Genomic DNA, 20,683 nt, shown 5'->3' with positions numbered 1-20,683 from the left:
GGAGGGCTCCGCGCTGCTCTGGTTGGCAGGAAGGGAAGTACGCGGGCTGCCCTGCCGGGCTTGCTGCAGACCTGGCACCGGCTGGGGCAGACGGAGTGCGCAGTCCGCTCCCAGCAGGGCACTCCCCTCCTCCATGCCGCCGCCCCCTACAGAGCGACGAACCAAAAAAAAAAAAACCAAACCTGTGGGGCGGCCAGAGCGGTGAAGCAAAAAACAACAACAAAGGATTGGAGGGAAGCCGCCCCAAGCACGAGCTTGCTCGGCTGGTGCCTAGAGACGGCCCTGACTAAAATATACAAACAACAAGCTGATATCAAGAGTGAGATCAAATGAAAAACAAAACATATTGTAGATGCCTTTAAGAAAATATACTGTTGTTTGAAAACAGGAATGGTTGGGGGGGAAAAACCTACCTTCCTTTACTCACTGGAACTGTGCCCATTCCTACAACTTGAACCTTCTGAAAAGTTGGTTAACACTTTCATTCTTTTTTTATAAAGTTCAGGAGTGTTTGTGGTGTGTGTGTGTGATGTTTTCTGTAAGCACCTTGACATATGGAACAATGTCTACATGATTTATAATTCCTTGATCCCCTTTTTACACAGCAGGTCCTTGTTCATGGCCTTATGGATACCCATGTTCCCTTCATATGCTCCTTTAGCCTAACAGGGTGGCTACTCTTATGCCATTTCCAATACTACTTATCTTTGTGGACCCTTGCAATAAATCCACAGTGTTCTTTTTTCCAAGCCTCACTGGCAGCTTTTTCATCAATATGCTTCCATTCTCTTTTAGTGGTTCTTCTGGTTCCCTTTAATGTTCCTCTGAGTCTTCTGGCCTTCATGTCAGCTTTGTACAGCAGGACATTCCCACACCTCTTTAACTTGTTCTGTCTCTAAAGACCACTGAATGTGCAAAAAAGGTTAGTCCTAGAATTGGAATTGCTTCCCAAGACCCTATGTTAGTGATACATACAAATTAACAGATCTTTGCAATTAGTTTTCAACACCCATTGGTATGAGAAGTGAGTATCCTACCTGATTTAACTGTTACCTTAGAGTTTCATCAGCTCCACTGGATTCTGTGCTTGAGGCAGTCTGAAACATTCTGTCAGCTCAGCAACATATTGTTTGACTTGCTCTTCAGTGCAAGTCTAATGGGGGATTAATGGCAGTGAACTCAAGAGCACTCAGGGGCTTGTTTGCTGCATTTTGACTCCATTGAATAGTGCACTGCAGTTTGAAAGAAAATGGCACCATTTTAGGGTTATCTTAGTAATTGAATGTTGAGATGCTAACAAATACATCCTTTAGCAAATCCAACATTGTGGGGTGAGGTTACTTTGTAACAAAATCAAGGTGCTTTATTGGAATAACTTCTTATGGTACTGATAGGAAAGACACTGTCTCATATACTAAGTGGTATGCTTGCAAATTCTGCCACAACCCTGGCAGTACTGCAGTACAATCCAAATGGGGCCCCAAACATAAAATATCCACCTGTGCTGTGGTCTGCAAATATTTGTTAGTGGGGCTAGTTGAAAAACTTTGAATTAAACATGTCAGAAAATTGGGTTCTGTCAAAATTTATTTTTTCCTCCGAAAAGATTGATTTTGAGAGAATGTTCTATTGAGTTCTCAGGATGGGAATGGGAACATGAGGGGACCTCAGCTACAATTCCCATGAGGCACTACAGCAGCTCAAGCAGAACATGAAAAGGGTTGACATTGCTGTATCTAACCTTTTTTTTAACTTTCCATTTGACAAAACTTGTGATATTTTGGCTTTTCATCCTGATTTGGGACAAAAAAATGAAACATTTGTGTCAGTTCAGGGCAACTGCACCAGCATTCTCCCCCCCCCCCCCCCCCCCCATGGCTGGCTTAGCAAGATCTTCCACTCTGAGGCGCCTCACACCCAGCTGTCCCTTCTATTGGGCAGAGACCCACATCTCTCCCACTTGACCAGAGTATTTCATGCTGCACAGTTCCCTGCCTCCATTGAGAATTCCCAAGCAAAATCAGACCGCCCAAGCAGGCCTCCTCTGCTTTCTCTTTGAAGGCTATGAACAGAGTAATTGCCACCGTTATAGGTTACCACACAGGTCTTTCTAAGCAAGCACATTTATTTTTAATGTAGAAACATTACAGAGAAAACATATTAAAAAAAAAAAAAAAAGAACCTGCATGCATACTAATAAGCTTATGAGAGATCATGCCCTGATTCAACATGGGCTCTGATTGGTGACCAGTTCATCATACCCCACCAAAGGATTTTTCGGTAGTCACAAGTTCAGAACAAGTAGCCCCATCAATCTGCAAGTCACTGGGTTATGTAGTTTTGTGTCTTTGATCTGCAGAGACCATAAATATGTAATCAGCCAGACAATGAATTTCTCCTCCTAACTTCAAAAGGATGTGTCCAGTGGTGGTAATTTGCATTCCCCTCCTCCCAGGTATATCCTAGGAATCTCACTCGACTAAAAACTCAATCTTCTGGCCCATTGTTTTAAAAGAGCCCTTTGAAGTTCACAGCATTTCCCAGGGTTTACAATAGTCCTACCTCCCTTTAAAGAAGTTCCATATACTCACACAATAATAAATAAATACTTGCATTTTTAATATAATGAACTCTGAAGGTACTTGAACTTACTTCAGTAAGATTTTATTTAATTCAATAAGCTTTGTCCTGGATATTACAGGAAATTGTCTCATCTGTCACATTTGGATCTTTGCACAAGATTGAAATTCCATGTTTGATCAGCTCTACACCTGATTTTAGGCCGAGATTTCTAAACTTGTTGTTCACCAATTTTGGACCTGAACTTCTGCATTAATAGTCAAAATATTGTTTTAATGCAGTGTGAGTTTACAGAGTCATCTTTTCCGTGCACTATTTATTTGAAAAGATCAGAAAAATCCATGAAAACAGAAATTCAAGCCCTCAGAGTGTCTCCCTCATGGCACTAACTGCTACACATGTACATATCCTTGCTAGCTCTTTACCTGGCATTCAGCTTCACTCTCTGTGTTCTTTTTGATTGATTTTGCTTAATTGACAATTAAGAGAAGTAAAGGAACAATCTCCACTCGTATTTGAGGAGGTAACTGTTTTTATAAATGATTAACATCATGCCATGTCACGTCCCTCTTGCCTTCCAACTTCCTACAGCTTCCCCCCAAACAGGTATTTAGCTTATTTTCTCTTCTTCCTACAAACCTTTATCATCTTTTTCATGCCACCCTGTTTACTGCTCATCTGGTCTCATTTTCAAATCTGTTGGTCATGTAAGTAAAATAAAGACCTGACAAAAAAAAGAAACTGTTGGAGAGATTTATTCATGTTGAGCGGGAACATAATGAAGTCTTCAGAAATTTCAGATGGACTCCTTTTCTGTGAAATGATGTGAAAGTCTTGGCGCCTTATTCTGCCTGTCCTACTACAGGTAATGCAGGCAGGGACAGATCCTCAGCTGATGCATATTGATGTAGCTATTCTGAAATCATTAGCAGTTTTACAGCAGATGAAGAATTGGCCAACTGTCATTTCCTTTAGGAACTCAATGTTGTTCAGTGGAATTCAACCTCAGGAAACCCCTCAGAGGACAGGTGGAATTTTGAAACTTTGACAACATCTGCCATATTAGCTTCAATGTTTGTGTGCCACAGCAGGACTCCATAAAAAGTATGTTTGCTTTTTTTTTATACTCTTTTAAGATCTTGTACATCAAATTTTGGTTGCATTAGAGTTTATACTGTAAACATCAAACAGACTAAAATATTTGTAATTTATTAGCTTATGAGTGATGTGAAAGATTGGAAATGAAGTCAAACAAATGTACTTTTTAAATATGTAAAGAAGAGATAAATAAGTGGATTTGTGTTTTAAAGACAAATAGCAGGGTTTTTTTGTATTATTCACTGAAGTCATCTGAAGACAGTGTTCTCCTTGGGTGCCTTCTTGTTGTAATGAAAGGTTCCAGGATATAAGTGCTTTAGGCACCCAATACATGCATAATGGCACCTTCTACACCTGCCTCTCTTTCCTAAGAGGAGCCTAAAGTGCTCATGGTCTTGTCTTGGAGAGTTCTCTATTGACTTAAGTGTTCTGGTTTTTGTTCTGGGTTCACAAGGTCTCTCTCCTATGCTGATGTCAGTCTCTGCTAAAATAATCGAGTACATACACTCATATCTGTAGCCCCCTTGAGTGCCAGTGCCACACCTCATGAGCACTCAGGACATTCAGGAGCTATTGTGAGGAGTGCTATAGAAATGCTCCAAAAACAAGTAAATCAATGTGTGTAGAGATATTGCATGGTTTCATACTGCGTGAATTCTACGGAACATGGATTTTTACAGCCTATGACAAGGAGTTTTACGTGGGACATTTGGTTCTTACACCACATTTCAGTAGGAGATTGGAGGAAGGTGAATGTTAAAAAACAAAAACAAAAACAAATCCTACATTTGTGGTCTGATTCTGACTTCATGCCAATATTACACTGGCATATTCCATTTTCAGTAGTTGTTCCTAACTTACACTGGTAAAAGTGAGATCAGAGACAGGGATTTCTTCTGAAAATCATAGTACAAATGAACACCACAACTTAAATCTTTTTCTTTTTCACTATTTTTCCTCAACTCTTAAGGTGAGAAGAAACATTTTGAGTGTTATTTCTCTATTGCAGGATTTGAGCCAAGATATTTTTCCCCATTACAAGGTTTCAGAAATTATCCAATAAAAATATCTCATTTGGTCCTAAGACGGATAGACAAATATCTACGTGAAAAAATTAAATGTTTAGGAGTTTGTAAAATTTATGTTTCCTTAGTGCAAAGGTTTTTCATCTGTGCTTCCACTCTCTACCCTATGCTTGCTTAATTGTGTGCCATTTTGTGACAAAGGCAATAGAGTGGGGTCTTCCAAGCGGCCTAGAGAGAATGCAGCAGAGGCAGTCAGTCAGGGCCCAGAAGGCTAGTATAAAAAAAGCTGCAGGGGCAGAGTGCGTTCAGTTCCTTGCTGGAACTGGACGAGCGTGGATGGTGTGCCTGGCTGGCTGAGGGAGCTACAGGACCTGGAACAGAGCAGTGCTAGCAGAGAACAGGAGTATCAAGAAGAAGTTCCTGGCTTGCTCCTGGGACTCAACCAGGACAAGGCCCTGAGGTAAAGGGGGAAGAATGTGCTGGGGCTGTGGGCAAGTGCCCCAGGGACTCATAGCAGTGACACAGTGTAGCTAAAGGGGCATGGCGGACAGCTGCTATTTATAGGGTCCCTGGGCTGGGATCTGGAGTAGTGGATGGGACCAGGTCCCCCCCACTGGCCACTGAGGAAATGACCTGGACAAGCTAACAGGTGGGGGAGGAGACAGCATGGTGTCTACACCCAGCAGGAGGGAAAATCTTTGTCTGGGTTTTATTTTTCAAGGAACACATTGCAAAAGTTTACTGGTATAAAAAGATAGGGAGGGGCTGAACCTCCAATGATAAGCAATTGAATCAACTGATTATATACAATATTACTGTATTATAAAAGTGTAGGGAGCAATGTCATTTATGAAACCCTATGACACATTGGTGATTAATATTGTAAATTGTATATATTAACACCACATAAGGAATTATGAATACACATTCATATTATGCTTTAATAGCTGTGACCCAAACAAAGGGAGAAACAGGTCTCTCCCAGACAGGAGGGAATGTCACAGCTATCTATTTGTCCCCAGAGAAATTAAGCAAGGTGTCATCAAAAACGATGGCACTCCATTTACACAGAAATCAGCAGAGGGATGAGAAAACCACAGGAAAAGAAGAATAGCATGAGATCATCCTGCCTCTTGAAGCAAGGTCAGTGAACTTTGAGAGAGATGCTTTTCAGATGTTTACTAAACTATAAATGTTTACTTAGGGCAGAGAACCCCTAAGTTATCCCTCATTAGACAGACACAAGGAAACCAAGTTACTGCAACCTGAGAAAGCTGGGTCCTTCAACTGGGGTGGGGTGGGGATGGACAGGATGAAGTCTCTGCCTAAGCAAGTTACTCACCTATATTCAGTTCCCAAAGATCTTTCACCTAGAAAGACAAGGGAAGCCAGCATCTTGTACTTCTGTGAAAGGTCCTGACTGAGGGAAAGTCAGTCATTGTTTGAAATAATTATTACTAGTGAGAGAAACCATCTCTGAACAAAGCTTTTGCTTTGCTATATTAAGTGTTTTCATTTGTATTTCCTTCTGACCCTTTCTAACTTTTTTTTTAATTGGCATCACTTAACCTATCTCCTATTGTTAATACATTTGTTTGTTTGTTTTTACTATAAACCAACTTATGTTGTGTTCAAAGGGAAGGGTGTATTTACTTCAGTTAAGTTAATAAGCTGTTATGTGCTTTCATCTCTTTAAACAAACAGACTTTATTATTTTCCTGAACTGTCCAGGAGAGGGCTGGACATTGCAGAGCACATGATTTTGGAAAAATTCAGGACTAGGAGAGTGTTGGAGTCACCTGACTGGTTGTGACCAAGGGTAGTGGAAGCCAGAATGGGGTTGTGGGGCTGTAGACTGGCTGGTGAACCTGGGCTGTCTAGCACACAGACACTTAGGGTGTGACCTATGTGCTTGTAGGCATCCCAGGCAGAAAGCTACCGTACCAAAGCATTGTAAGATACCCAGGGCTGAAGAGCAAGTGATGACACAACTCCTCATGGGTAACAGTCAGATGCTGGAACTGCACATGCTGTAGATGGGCAGGGGGGACGGACCAATAGGCTAGGAGTATTCATTGTGTTATCTAGAGGGGCAGCACAAGACATGGCTGATAGGACAATAGGAGTTGATAGTCAACTTCCAGCAATCGAAGTGAACAGTGGAGTAGCCATGATTTAATTAATAAAAAGCTTATAAAAGCAACGACAGAGAAGACACATCTTACTGACTTATTTTTAAGGGCTCAAAGGAGAGTAATCAGATACCCTGAATATGTTTGTTGCATAAGTATATTTTCCTGAAATACTAGGGTGTATGTTATTTACCTAAAAGGAGTGCTAAGTATGCTATCATTTATTTAAAAATGTATAATGGCTTGTCTTTGGGAGAAAAATCCATTGGAGCAGTAGCCCCTTCTGAAAATTTAAAATTCTCATTTATTTATTTATTTATAAATGATCAGGTAATTTAGGAACTGATCTCTGACCAAATTTCATTTTTTTTAAAGGAAATGATATATTTGCACTCATTTGACTCTAAAAACTAAGTTGCTGTCACGGAGAGGGAAAGTTCAAATTGGATCGCAATACAATAATGTTTAAGTACATTGCTCAATTAGTTGTTCCCTTGTTTATAAGCTGGGGGCTCATCAGTTAGAAATGGCAGAGAAGCAGAAAAATCTGGATATTTTTGTTGATCACAGGATGAGTATGAGCCACCAATGTGATGTGGTCATGAAAAAGACAAATTCAATCCCATGATGTATATGGTGAGATTTCCAGTAGAGATAAGGAAGTATTAAGGCTGTTGTATAAGGTACTGGTAAAACCTCATTTGGAATACTGTGTGCAATTCTAGTCACGCATTTCAAGAAAGAATGTTTAGGGGAATGGAGAGCCTAAGAGAGCTTGACTTCCTTAGCCTAGCAAAATAAAGGCTGAGACGAGACATGAGTGCTGACTATAAATATATCAGGGGCGGGGGGAAGCCATTTAAGCTAAAAGACAATGTTGATACAAGAACAAATGGATCATGAATAAACAGGCGGGAAACAGAAGAAGTTTCTTACCATCAAAGGAGTGGTATTCTAGAACAGCCTCCCAATAGGAGTAGTAATAGCAAATAACCTAACTAGTTTTAAGATGGAGCTTGATAAATTTTATTAAAGGGATTGTATGATGGGGTTGCCTATGATAGAAAGGAGAGCAGCAGAATATGGACCCTGGACTTCAGAAAAGCAGACTTTGACTCCCTCAGGGAACAGATGGGCAGGATCCCCTGGGAGAATAACATGAAGGGCAAAGGGGTCCAGGAGAGCTGGCTGTATTTTAAAGAATCCTTATTGCGGTTGCAGGAACAAACCATCCCAATGTGTAGAAAGAATAGTAAATATGGCAGGCGACCAGCTTGGCTAAACGGTGAAATCCTTGCTGATCTTAAACGCAAAAAAGAAGCTTACAAGAAGTGGAAGATTGGACAAATGACCAGGGAGGAGTATAAAACTATTGCTCAGGCATGCAGGAATGAAATCAGGAAGGCCAAATCACACTTGGAGTTGCAGCTAGCAAGAGATGTTAAGAGTAACAAGAAGGGTTTCTTCAGGTATGTTAGCAACAAGAAGAAAGTCAAGGAAAGTGTGGGCCCCTTACTGAATGAGGGAGACAACCTAGTGACCGAGGATGTGGAAAAAGCTAATGTACTCAATGCTTTTTTTGCCTCTGTCTTCACGAACAAGGTCAGCTCCCAGACTGCTGCACTGGGCAGCACAATATGGGGAGAAGGTGACCAGCCCTATGTGGAGAAAGAAGTGGTTCGGGACTATTTAGAAAAACTGGACGTGCACAAGTCCATGGGGCCGGATGCGCTGCATCCGAGGGTGCTAAAGGAGTTGGCGGATGAGATTGCAGAGCCATTAGCTATTATTTTTGAAAACTCATGGCGATCGGGGGAGGTCCCGGATGACTGGAAAAAGGCTAATGTAGTGCCCATCTTTAAAAAAGGGAAGAAAGAGGATCCAGGGAACTACAGGCCAGTCAGCCTCACCTCAGTCCCTGGAAAAATCATGGAACAGGTCCTCAAGGAATCAATTATGAAACACTTAGAGGAGAGGAAAGTGATCAGGAACAGTCAGCATGGATTCACCAAGGGGAAGTCGTGCCTGACTAACCTAATTGCCTTCTATGATGAGATAACTGGCTCTGTGGATGAGGGGAAAGCAGTGGATGTGTTATTCCTTGACTTTAGCAAAGCTTTTGATACAGTGTCCCACAGTATTCTTGCCGCCAAGTTAAAGAAGTATGGGCTGGATGAATGGACTGTAAGGTGGATAGAAAGCTGGCTAGATCGTCGGGCTCAACGGGTAGTGATCAATGGCTCCATGTCTAGTTGGCAGCCGGTTTCAAGCGGAGTGCCCCAAGGGTCAGTCCTGGGGCCGGTTTTGTTTAATATCTTTATTAATGATCTGGAGGATGGTGTGGACTGCACTCTCAGCAAGTTTGCAGATGACACTAAACTAGGAGGCGTGGTAGATACACTAGAGGGTAAGGATCGGATACAGAGGGACCTAGACAAATTAGAGGATTGGGCCAAAAAAAACCTGATGAGGTTCAACAAGGATAAGTGCAGAGTCCTGCACTTAGGACGGAAGAATCCCATGCACTGCTACAGACTAGGGACCGAATGGCTAGGTAGCAGTTCTGCAGAAAAGGACCTAGGGGTCACAGTGGACGAGAAGCTGGATATGAGTCAACAGTGTGCTCTTGTTGCCAAGAAGGCTAACGGCATTTTGGGCTGTATAAGTAGGGGCATTGCAAGCAGATCGAGGAACGTGATCGTTACCCTTTATTCGACATTGGTGAGGCCTCATCTGGAATACTGTGTCCAGTTTTGGGCCCCACACTACAAGAAGGATGTGGAAAAATTGAAAAGAGTCCAGCGGAGGGCAACAAAAATGATTAGGGGTCTGGAGCACATGACTTATGAGGAGAGGCTGAGGGAACTAGGATTGTTTAGTCTGCAGAAGAGAAGAATGAGGGGGGGATTTGATAGCAGCCTTCAACTACCTGAAGGGGGGTTCCAAAGAGGATGGAGCTCGGCTGTTCTCAGTGGTGGCAGATGACAGAACAAGGAGCAATGGTCTCAAGTTGCAGTTGGGGAGGTCCAGGTTGGATATTAGGAAACACTATTTCACTAGGAGGGTGGTGAAGCACTGGAAGTCTCCTTCCTTGGAGGTTTTTAAGGCCCGGCTTGACAAAGCCCTGGCTGGGATGATTTAGTTGGGAATTGGTCCTGCTTTGAGCAGGGGGTTGGACTAGATGACCTCTTGAGGTCCCTTCCAACCCTGATATTCTATGATTCTATGATTCTATGATAGCAGGGGATTGGACTTGATGACCCTGGAGTTTTCTTCCTGTCTTATGCCGCATGGTAATTGTGATGATTCCTCATGAATGGGTCAAATTCTGTCTTTCTCTAAAGTGCTAGATCATTGTCTGATAAGAAGAGATGCAACACCTTGGCCAGTAACAGTAATTTTTGGTGCCTTGACTACTTGGATATCTAGTTGTGTTGCGGAATCCAAAAAGTCCCTAGGGATATGAACCTACTTAACAGGTTAGCACCAGGCACCCTTAGATGGGGTTATAGATCAGGGGTCGGCAACCTCTGGCATGCGGCTCACCAGGGTAAGCACCCTGGCGGGCCGGGCCAGTTTGTTTACCTGTCGCGTCGGCAGGTTCGGCTGATCGTGGCTCCCACTGGCCACGGTTCGCCATCCTAGGCCAATGGGGGCGGCGGGAATCGGCACGGGCCGAGGGATGTGCTGGTCATGGCTTCCCGCCACCCCCATTGGCCTGGAGCAGCTAACCGCGGCCAGTGGGAGCCGTGATTGGCCGAACCTGCCAACGCGGCAGGTAAACAAACTGGCCTGTCCCGGCCCGCCAGGATGTTTACCTTGGCGAGCCGCGTGCCAGAGGTTGCCGATCCCTGTTATAGATGACATGACAGTTCTACAGACTGCTTCTTCCTCCCCACTAGCATCACCTCAGTCTTGGTTGAGCATTACCTAACTACTCATCATAAAGGTTCAGTTCAGATTTTGGTTGGACATTGAGACATCAGGAATTTGGGGCTGTTTGCATTTGAACTCGAGATGTAGAGAAGGATATTGTCTGCATACAGCTGGCACTTTGGCCTGTATTTCAGAAGCTCTCCCAATTACTTCAACTAGGTGCCAGGTAGAGAGGATTTTGAGCCTTGGGTTACTTTCTTTGTAGGTAAGGGCTTTGTAGGTGGATGAACTGTTACCATAACAATCATAGACCAATTCTTTAAGAGGAAGGAGTTGGGACTATTCAGGGTATTTACATTCACCTCTGAAGTATCCTAGGAGCAGGATAGGAGTAATTTGTGCTCCACACAGAGGCTCAGCTGGATGAATGTGGATGTACTTCCCTCATCAGTGTGTAGTATAGTGGTCTAATGTATATGACCATGGTGTCCTCCAGTGGCTGGTCCCAATGACTACATAGCCTACTACTATCTCAGAACTAATGGAGTTCCCCTTTACCTCAGTTGGAAGGGGCCTGTGCTTTTTGTGTTGAAAGTTCTGAGTTCAGTCCCAGCTGATAATCATTGTGTTTGTATATGTATGCAACCATGGTTAATTAATGTGAAGAGCAGACAAGATCCAGGATTCTGGCATCTGACATGTCATCTGACTCTTTTTTGATAATTTCTCAATTAGTTGGCTTAGTACTACAGTCCTTACTCAGGCGCAACTTCCAGAAAGAGGAGCAGAACAGAGATCACACCTACACAGGAAGGACAAGGGAAAAAGAGCAAGAAATTATCCAGAAGTCAAAGTTAATGTATTGGAAATTGATTACAATTAAGCTTGTTTGAAGTGAGGCTATGAATAAAAGATGACAATGTAAGTGCTTGAACAAAAATGCACCAGTATCAGAAAGGATAAAATAAACTGATATAATTAAATCATTAAAAACATATCACATATGAAATTTCTAAGAAATTACATTACAGCAATAGTTTTAGTTATTTTAAATTAATTTATGAAACATTTTATGTTAGTTATCACCGTAAATGATAGCATGTTTACATGTTATTACCAAAGGACTCATGGTTCATAAGTTCTTTAAATGTGATGTTTCTGGTTGAGGGAGCCTGGCTGGATAAAGAATGAATTTTGTTTTATATACATCTGGAGTATGGAGCTGGAATGAAACAAGTGAAATTATAAAGCAAACAGTTAAATCAGCCTTTTTCTTATATTAATATAGTTATAAATCTTATTTGAGATGTGCAAATATTATGAATAATCTTGGAGGGTCCAGCACTAATGAATTATTGAGACTACCTAATGAAATAAATTTCATATATACATTCGCACCCTGTAACTCATCTTTTTTTCCCACCTTCACCATATAACACAAGCCCACCGACATCACTGAATAACAAAGTTCCCTTCAAAGGAAACAGGGACAGCCTTATTTAAAGACGCTTAGAGGACAATTAGTTCCTCAGGCTATGTCCCTCTTTTGAAAGGTACAGAGGAGAATATATAGGCATCAGCAGCATATGTGAAATTATGAAATGGGGAATCTGATTTAATCTTTATTTGAAACACAAATTAGTCATTCTGCAACTATATCTTGCAGTATAAATTTACCATTTGAATTGGTGTCATGTACAGAATTGTTTTTCCATTTAAGCCAGAAGCCATGAGGCAGTGTCTCAAGGGTGCCTTTTCTTGTTAAAAGTATCTGTTTCCAGATTAACAAAGAAGACATTCCTTTTGAAATACCCTTTCTGAATCTTAAAGGGCAGTTTGGGGCAGAAAATTGACTGTAAAAATAGCCTTCCATAGTCAACAGATCTGAGTCCAATCTGCATACACTATTGACTGAAACAGGATTTAACTAGTTATTCTTAAACAAACTAACTCTCCCACAGCCATGTTGGCTCTTCCATGTGAACATCTACTCTGTTTATTCCCATACGTAAAGGGAGCTCATCCATTGCTCTGAGCACTGCCTACAGAATCTCAGTAAGGGCCTAGTTTGCCCCTTTGCAGGTTTTTCCCATGTAGGAAGCAGGAAGCTCCATTCATGTTGGCTTATGTAGATACTGACCAACTGTTCATTGGAGATGGTTGGCTTCTTCCCATCCAAAACAGGCAAGGGCTTCATCCCTGGATATCCTGATTCGCAAGGGATGACTTTTTAATGGTGTGAATATATACTGTATATGGTAGATAAGTTATGTTCTCCGTTAAAATTACAGAAGATAGAACCAAGCCTACAAGGTGATGGTCACCTTTGTGAGCTGTTGGGCAACCTTGATTCCTGTTGATGTCAATCGGGCCTGAGATTGTTCAGCATTTTCCAGGATTAGCCTAAAACTAGTAATTACATGCACTAATGCCTAATTGTATTTATAAATGGGGAGTTATTAATGGAAACATGGATACTTTCTTAATCATGTAGCTAACAGGGCACTGATATCAGAAGTCTACCCAGTAAGTGTTCTAATGCCCTTCTCGTGACTCACTGGATTTTTTTTTCTCTGCTTTTATATTTCATTCACTATGGATTATTTCCAAATATTGGTGACCCTGGAGGTGACAGCTTCAATCTAATCAAACTGACTAAGGCTTGCTTAGCTTCACTTATGCAATCATTCCAGTGGTAATGAAACAAAAGATGGTGCAGCTGTCATTTTACTTTCCCTTGCTCAGAGGGTATCAAGAACATTCCTTTTCCAATTGAAACTATTTTAAGAAGTCCATCTCTGCTTGTGAAAATCTCTTGGTACTTGGGTTCTGAAATAAAAATGTTGTCATTAAAAACTTAATCCAAAATGGAAAATGTGTGACACCCTATAGTGAAATGACCGACAGAGCAGTTTATTTAGACCAAAACATCTACTTTTTTGTACTATTTGGTCTTGACAGAAAGATATTGTATTCTTATATACACTTAAGTGAGATTTGCTCATTCCTAAAACACCATATCTCTGCCTTTAAAAAAAATCTTGGGGTCAGTTAACCACAACTTTAAAAATCTTTATTGAATTATTTTCTTTCTCTTTTCTACAGTCTGTTTTTTCTTTAAAGTTCTCTGATGAGCATTAAACTCCATTTAAAGAACACATTTTCAATAGTAAGGTATATTTCCAGCTCAAGTTTTTTTTTTTTTTTTTTTTTCATTACTGTGTTCAGAGGGTTTTTGTGTATTATATGATATGTCTGTGATTTGTCTGAGGTACTGCTGTCTTTAATGTATTTTGAATGCTGTAATATGCCATGCAAGAGCAATCCAAATTCTCAGTTAATAATCAAGCCAGAGCTATCTAACAGTAACAAAACTCCAGGATGTGAATGAATATAAACTGGTATGTTGCCCACTTGGGGGCAGATTGTGCTTCCCTTACTCACTTTACGTAGTACCTTACTTCTTGAGTAGCCTCATTGTTTTCATTAGGAGTACTCAAAAAATATAAAATAAAAAAGTACTGCTTAGGATGAGAAAAGATAGCAGAATCTAGTCTTTGGTTGCCAAAGTCTTGTTTTCCCTAAAAGAGGCAATCAGTAAGAACTGTAATAATTTATTTGTTCAACTTGAATGTCCCTCCTATGATAATTAAAATATGATATTGCCTGTAGTCTGTGAAGGAGAAGAGCAGCATTATTTAAGATTGTTTTATATTGTTAGAATAATTCCATGCAGATTTTAAGTATTTTCTGAATGCATGTCCATATCTCACAGTACAGTTCTGTTTTTCCAGTTGAAATTTATTTTAACAGATCATTATGACAAATCCATCTCTCTTTCTTTCTTTCATTCACCTGTGTGTCCTGATCAAAGTCCTAAGTGCCAACAGGCTACAACTTTATTAACCATGGCGAGGGACACTATCCACCCCCTCTCACATACCAGGTATTTAATTGTGTTCCAAGTCTCCCACCATACAACCAATAACTCAGGGCAGACCTAGAGTCTAACAGGTAGGAGTCAGTGCTAGAAGAAATGTAGGTATGTTCAGTTCATCACAACTTGTGGCTGGTGTACAGGGTGGAATAATCTGGGTGGTGGCCCATTTCGCCTTTAAAGTGAGCCCTGGGATTTGGCTGAGGAACCTTTTGCCTGTAAGACAAATGGGATACCTCAAGTCTTTGCAGACTGAGGTTCCTCTTTAAGGATGAATCAGAAGTGAGCTAAGATTCCTATTCTTAGTCCTTTTAACCTAAACTCTGTCTCAACAATGCTGTGAGAAAAATAACCCCACCCCCTCTCACAAGACCCCTGCCAGTTTGGCCCAATGGGAAAAAAATCCTTCCTTATTCAAAAAGCAAGTGATCAATCAGATGTCTCAATTACACAGAGAGAGGATGGGGCAGGAATACAGCAAGATGGCTCTCAGTTGCTTGGGAAAGCTTTAAATTGAGGGGAGGGGTCTGCAAGAACCAATCAGCTTCTATTATCCCCCCAAACTGGCCAACGGGAGGCAGAGAAGCCCCATCCCCAGGCATACTCTTACATGTTGCACTCTGAGGCACAAAGAAGGGCTCAGCTCGAGTATATCTGGATATGAGCTCTCCCCTCCACCTCCCAAGGTTTGGCCATCCCCGTTCTAGTCAGACCAAAAATCCTTCCTGCTGAGATGGAGAGGGGCATTCTCTGGCAAACATTCATATTCTGCATATATTCAGTATTACTGAGTGGGTCAAAAATAGTTCATCAGGGCACCCATCCTGAAATCACAACTGACTTCAATAGAAATCCGCCAGTTTACACTGGCTGAAAATCTGGCCTATGGGGCTATACCAGTTTACACCAGTTGAAAATCTGATCCAGATATTATTTTGTTATAGGCAGGCATTCGGTATATTATATTTGAATTGCCTGAGATGTGAAACTTAAATATACACCAAAATAAGTAGTTTATCTCTGGGCTGTACTGACCATACTTGGTTGAAGTATTCCACAAATTTGCACCAGAAGAAAATTTCCTCTCATAATTAACCAGTATTCAATATAAATCCAGGACATGTCCCTTTGGGACTTTTGAATTACATGGTAAGACTCACCAAAGTATTCCCTTGTCCCCTACATGACTCTGTCTAATATTTATCTCAACTCAAGAATCCTGGAAGGTTTTAATAGTACAAGAAACAAATCTCTTAACTGCCTTATACATGACCGATATTGCACATTTCATGCCAAACTCAGAGAAGATGTATAAACTGATTAGTTATACTCCCTTACGTAAACTCAGACTCCCTTACACTCAATGAGATTCCATGTATAAGTGAATATAAGGGATCAACGTTAGCGTAAATGACACACCAAGGAGTCAGAAGATGGTATACGTTAAAATATGGGTTGGCCTAATTTGGATGACACTTTCTTGCATCCTCCTCTTAGTTGCTTTTTGTGTGATTGCCCCACCCTCCACATTCTGGACTCTGAGCTTCTGAGTAATACCAACTCATATTCTGACAGATTCAGAGTCGGTAAATGGGCACAAAGTTACATGTTGTGAAGTCAATGTTTGTCTGAGGGAGTCTAAAGAATGTGATATTGATGTAGTGTATGTACGCTGTAGGGGCAGCAGAAGGTGCAAATTACATCTACTTCGACTCCCTTTATACTTACACTCACCTCTGACTGTAGCCCTTTATCTCTAAATCAGAATTCCCTTTTCCAGTAATATCACTAAGTGAATACATTTGTATCCTTCTCTGACATATTAATACATTTTAATAAACTAGAAGCCCTAAAATTTATATTTTGTTATGAATATATTTTCATAAATTAGAATCCCGAGGTCCTCCCATCATCCCATTTAAGAGTTTGAGTCTGCACTGAGCAGGCGCAGAATGTTTCATTTGTATGTGTAAAACCAAGAGTGCAAAATGCAGGACCAGGAAGAGACCCCAATCTTTTATTAATGAGCTCAAATCAAGTAATTCCTGCCTATAAGCAGGTATAGAGACATACACCTCTAAGCACATCATCTGCATGCTGAGAATCACACTTAGGCTGTGGCTTCAGACATGCACATTCTCTCCCCACAGCTTGTCAATTTTTACCTTGTGCTCTTAAGAGTTTAGGATTGAAATTGATTTCTACTCACCATACACAGGGACAGCTCCTTTGAGGTGCTCAGAATGCTTAACTTTCCCTGAAGTCATTTAAAGTTGAGGCTGCCAGCTCCTTGCATTCCTAGTACTTAAGCTGACGTGTGGCCACATATAGTTTTTGCTCACGCCTGTACTGTAATGCAAGAACCTTGCACTCCACTGTACAAAAGACACAGGATTACTGCAAAAATAAATGTCGTATTAAGGGCTTTGTCCAGAGACGACCCATGCCTGCCCATAGTGGGGGGGCAGAGTGAGGGCAGCCAGCTTCAGCAGTGTTACTGAGCTTGCTCAGTACAAACCAAACAGCAAATCTGGGAGCGGGGGAGAACGTGACTCCCCATTTCTCCCCATCATGCGTTGCCTTGGGTTTTGCCTATCCTCAGCTTTTCAACAGCTCTGTTATCCTAATTTTGTTTTTGCCATTATTTTGCCATTGCCTTTCAAGTTTCTATGAGTCATTGGAAAGACTTCCTCTTTTTTTTTTTTATTTTGGCAAATGTACTTGACCAAAATGATAAGTCTTCAAGCTCTTTGCTGTCAGTGGGGGAGGGATAGCTCAGTGGTTTGAGCATTGGCCTGCTAAACCCAGGGTTGTGAGTGCCATCCTTAAGGGGGCCATTTAGGGAGTTGGGCCAAAAATCTGTTTGGGGATTGGTCCTGCTTTGAGCAGGGGGTTACACTAGATGACCTTCCAACCCTGATATTCTATAACTCACCTCTCCATGTTCATATTCTTGTAAAACCTCCACATGATGCTGTTGGTATCACTGTTTGCAAGAGATGGGTTTGATTTGAATTGACTATTTTCAAAATTCTTATGAGCATGCAGGAGGAAAGAAAAACAAAATACCAACCTGGCTATTACATTGAAAATATTAGTGTGATCCAATAATCTGGGTATGGTCTCTGTTCAGAGTACATCTTCAGATACACAGCGTGACTGCCTGGGTAAAATCAGATTAGCTGTGTCTAATTGAGCAAGGCTTTGAATGCAATGTCTCACTCAGATTTGTACCTGACATCACCAAAGAGGAATCCATAGCTTGTGACTACAATGTACTCATGTTTAAGACCTTAATTTTTGTAGTTGCCTCAGTTTTTGGGTTCCCAAATTGAGACATTGTAGCAAAGACCTATTTTCAGAAGGAAGGTTCCCAACACCTTCAAGGAATCTCAAATAGAGTCAGTTGGGAATTTTTCAACAACACTTTCCACCCCCAACCCCCCAAAATGCAAATTCATCACCACCAAAACTGTTTATGAAACGGTGTCAAGTTCGAGAAAACATCAAACTCAAAATATTTGGTTTTAAAAAAAGTTTTGAGATTGTAGAGTCAAAATGACTTTTCATTTCAAAATTTTAATAAATTGACACTAAAAAGTTTTTTTAAAAATGGGGAAAACATCAAAAATGAAATAAAACATTTTGATTGGCTAGAATTGATTTTTTTCCCAAAAAACTTTTGATTTGTGAAATTATTTGGAATTTCAACTTTTCCATCTGTTTCTAGATGAATTTTTTTTTCAAATGTCAAAAATTCTTAGCTGGAAACATTGCTTTCCACCCAGCTCTAATCTCAAGATGGGTATCTTAAATCACTGGTCATTTCTTTAAAAAAAAAAAAAATTAGACCCCATAACAATTTTAGGCTTATAAGGATATGTCTGCAGTGCAGTTAAACACCTCCAGTTGGCCCATGTCTGCTGACCTGGACTCACTGCTGGTGTTTAATTGCAGTGTAGAGGTTTGGGTTTGGGATGGAGTCAGGCTTCAGGCTTCAGCCCAAGCCTAAATGTCTACACTGCAGTTTTAAAGCCCAGAGCCCGAGGCCCATGAGCATGAGTCAACTGACATGGGCGAGTTGCAGGTGTTTAATTATAGTGAAGATACACCCTGAGTGTGGTTTAAGTTTGAGGAGCTGTTACTATTAGTACTTGTAGTTCTGAGTGTTCCCCAAGATTTTAGAAGCAAATATTTTATTCTGTGATGACAAAGATTTATTTATTTTTTCCTAATAGTATGTGAACAGTATATGTGCAAAGTATGAATGTCACTAAAACTCTCACTAATTTAACCTGTACTTACAACTTTTGCGGTTCAGATACTCCCATCCCACTGGAAAACCTATGGGAGATTGTCAAGAGAAGAGGAAATATCAGCAAAGTTCTCTGTGTGGATTGTCTTCTAAATTCTATTGTTGTGAAGAGGGCTTTGTTCCTCACCCAACCCCCATAAAGAAGCAGAGGGTTTGACACCTATAACATCCAGTTTCCCCAAACTCTGCTGGAAGCTCTAGAGCCACTTGTATCAACTGGCTTCATGGCAGGCCTCCACCGCCTGTGGCTGTCCCAGAGAAGCTCTTTGTTGGGTTGCCGGAGTTTGATTAAGTTTCCCTTTTCACTGGCGTTGGAATGTGTTGTGTGTGTATGTGCAGTGGGAGAACAAAACATCTCTCCACTGATGGGTCCTGGAAGAGCCATCAGTGTAGATCCTGGGAAAGAGGGTGGTCAGAGTTGGCTGACTTGTTTCTCATCTATGTGTGAGAAATGTACGTTAATTTTGTAATTGTTCTAGTCTGTCTCGAACTACAGCTGACTCTGTGGAGTCATTTTAATGGAAAAATCATGGTACAAAGAAATGTGAGAGGCACTTAACTCTTCAAATGTTAATTAGCCAGAAGGGGAATTCTATTGCAATTATATAAAAGATTGCACCCCTTTTAAGATTACTGTTTGTGTAGCTACATTAAATTTTTACACTTAAAATAATACTCTGCCTAAGACTTCACAAATAACTTAAACAAAGCCACCAATAAGTTGGGAAAGTCACTGTGACAGATATGGCAGTTTCCTGCAATATCCTTGAAAGACCTTATTGTATTTCGTTTATATATTATTTTGATCTGGGATTATATGTAACTTTTCTGGGAGATGATGTGACATATGTAAGACCTGGCAGTTCAATACACTACATTGAAAAAGTTCCTGACAAGCATGGACTTTTGGAACAAAAAATGTGAGATAGATTTTCTGGCGATTCCCTAGCGGGACGTTCATGCAAATTACCAACTCCAGTTATGCAAAACCCAGACTTTTGAATCTAGTCCCTGAGGAAAGGGGTCCCTGTCTTCTGATAACCTTTTCTAGAAGGCTAATATCAAAGGCCCAAGCTGTATAAAGAAATGATTGCTTTTGCCCAGCCTTTATTCTGATTCTGGATCTAAGATGGATATGAACTTCTAACCATGGGGAAAACCCAGTTGTGAATTCTGAAGTAGTAAAACCTACCAGAGCAGTATGTTGGAGTTGTGGGTGACCTTTGGTAAGCTTTTTTAGCACATGTGTAGGTTCTTTTATTGTTTTAATAAATTTTCTCTTTTACGATTTTACCTTAAGAATAAATGTGCTTGAGTGTGTTAACTTGTAACTTCTTGCAATTCACTGGTTGTAGCCCTTGGAGATAAGGCAAAATGTAGGCACCGTTTACACAATCTGGCTTGCTGGTTGTATCATAGCGTAAGGTATGCAGCCTTAAAACCCCCAGTCAAGAGGGAAAGAGATACGGGTGTTTGCCCAAGAGAGGAGATGGTTAGAAGTCTGAAACCTTTAAATGGGTGCCCTCAAGGGACCAAGGAGGGAGAATAAAGTTGCAGTTACCCTGGAATTGTGACAGTTACTATAGAAACAGATTCCTGAAAAATCAGTAGATCACTCTGGCAAAAATTTTGCGTGATGACGTGGTCTGGAAATAAAGCAGTTTGATATTGAAATTCTACCTTATACATATGTCCCTGGGGGCATAGGAGGAGGTACTTA

Source organism: Terrapene carolina, unplaced genomic scaffold (assembly GCF_002925995.2).
Source record: "Terrapene carolina triunguis isolate 2854851 unplaced genomic scaffold, T_m_triunguis-2.0 Scaffold48, whole genome shotgun sequence".
Classification (NCBI taxonomy): domain Eukaryota; kingdom Metazoa; phylum Chordata; order Testudines; family Emydidae; genus Terrapene; species Terrapene triunguis.
This window is presented reverse-complemented; position numbering follows the sequence as displayed.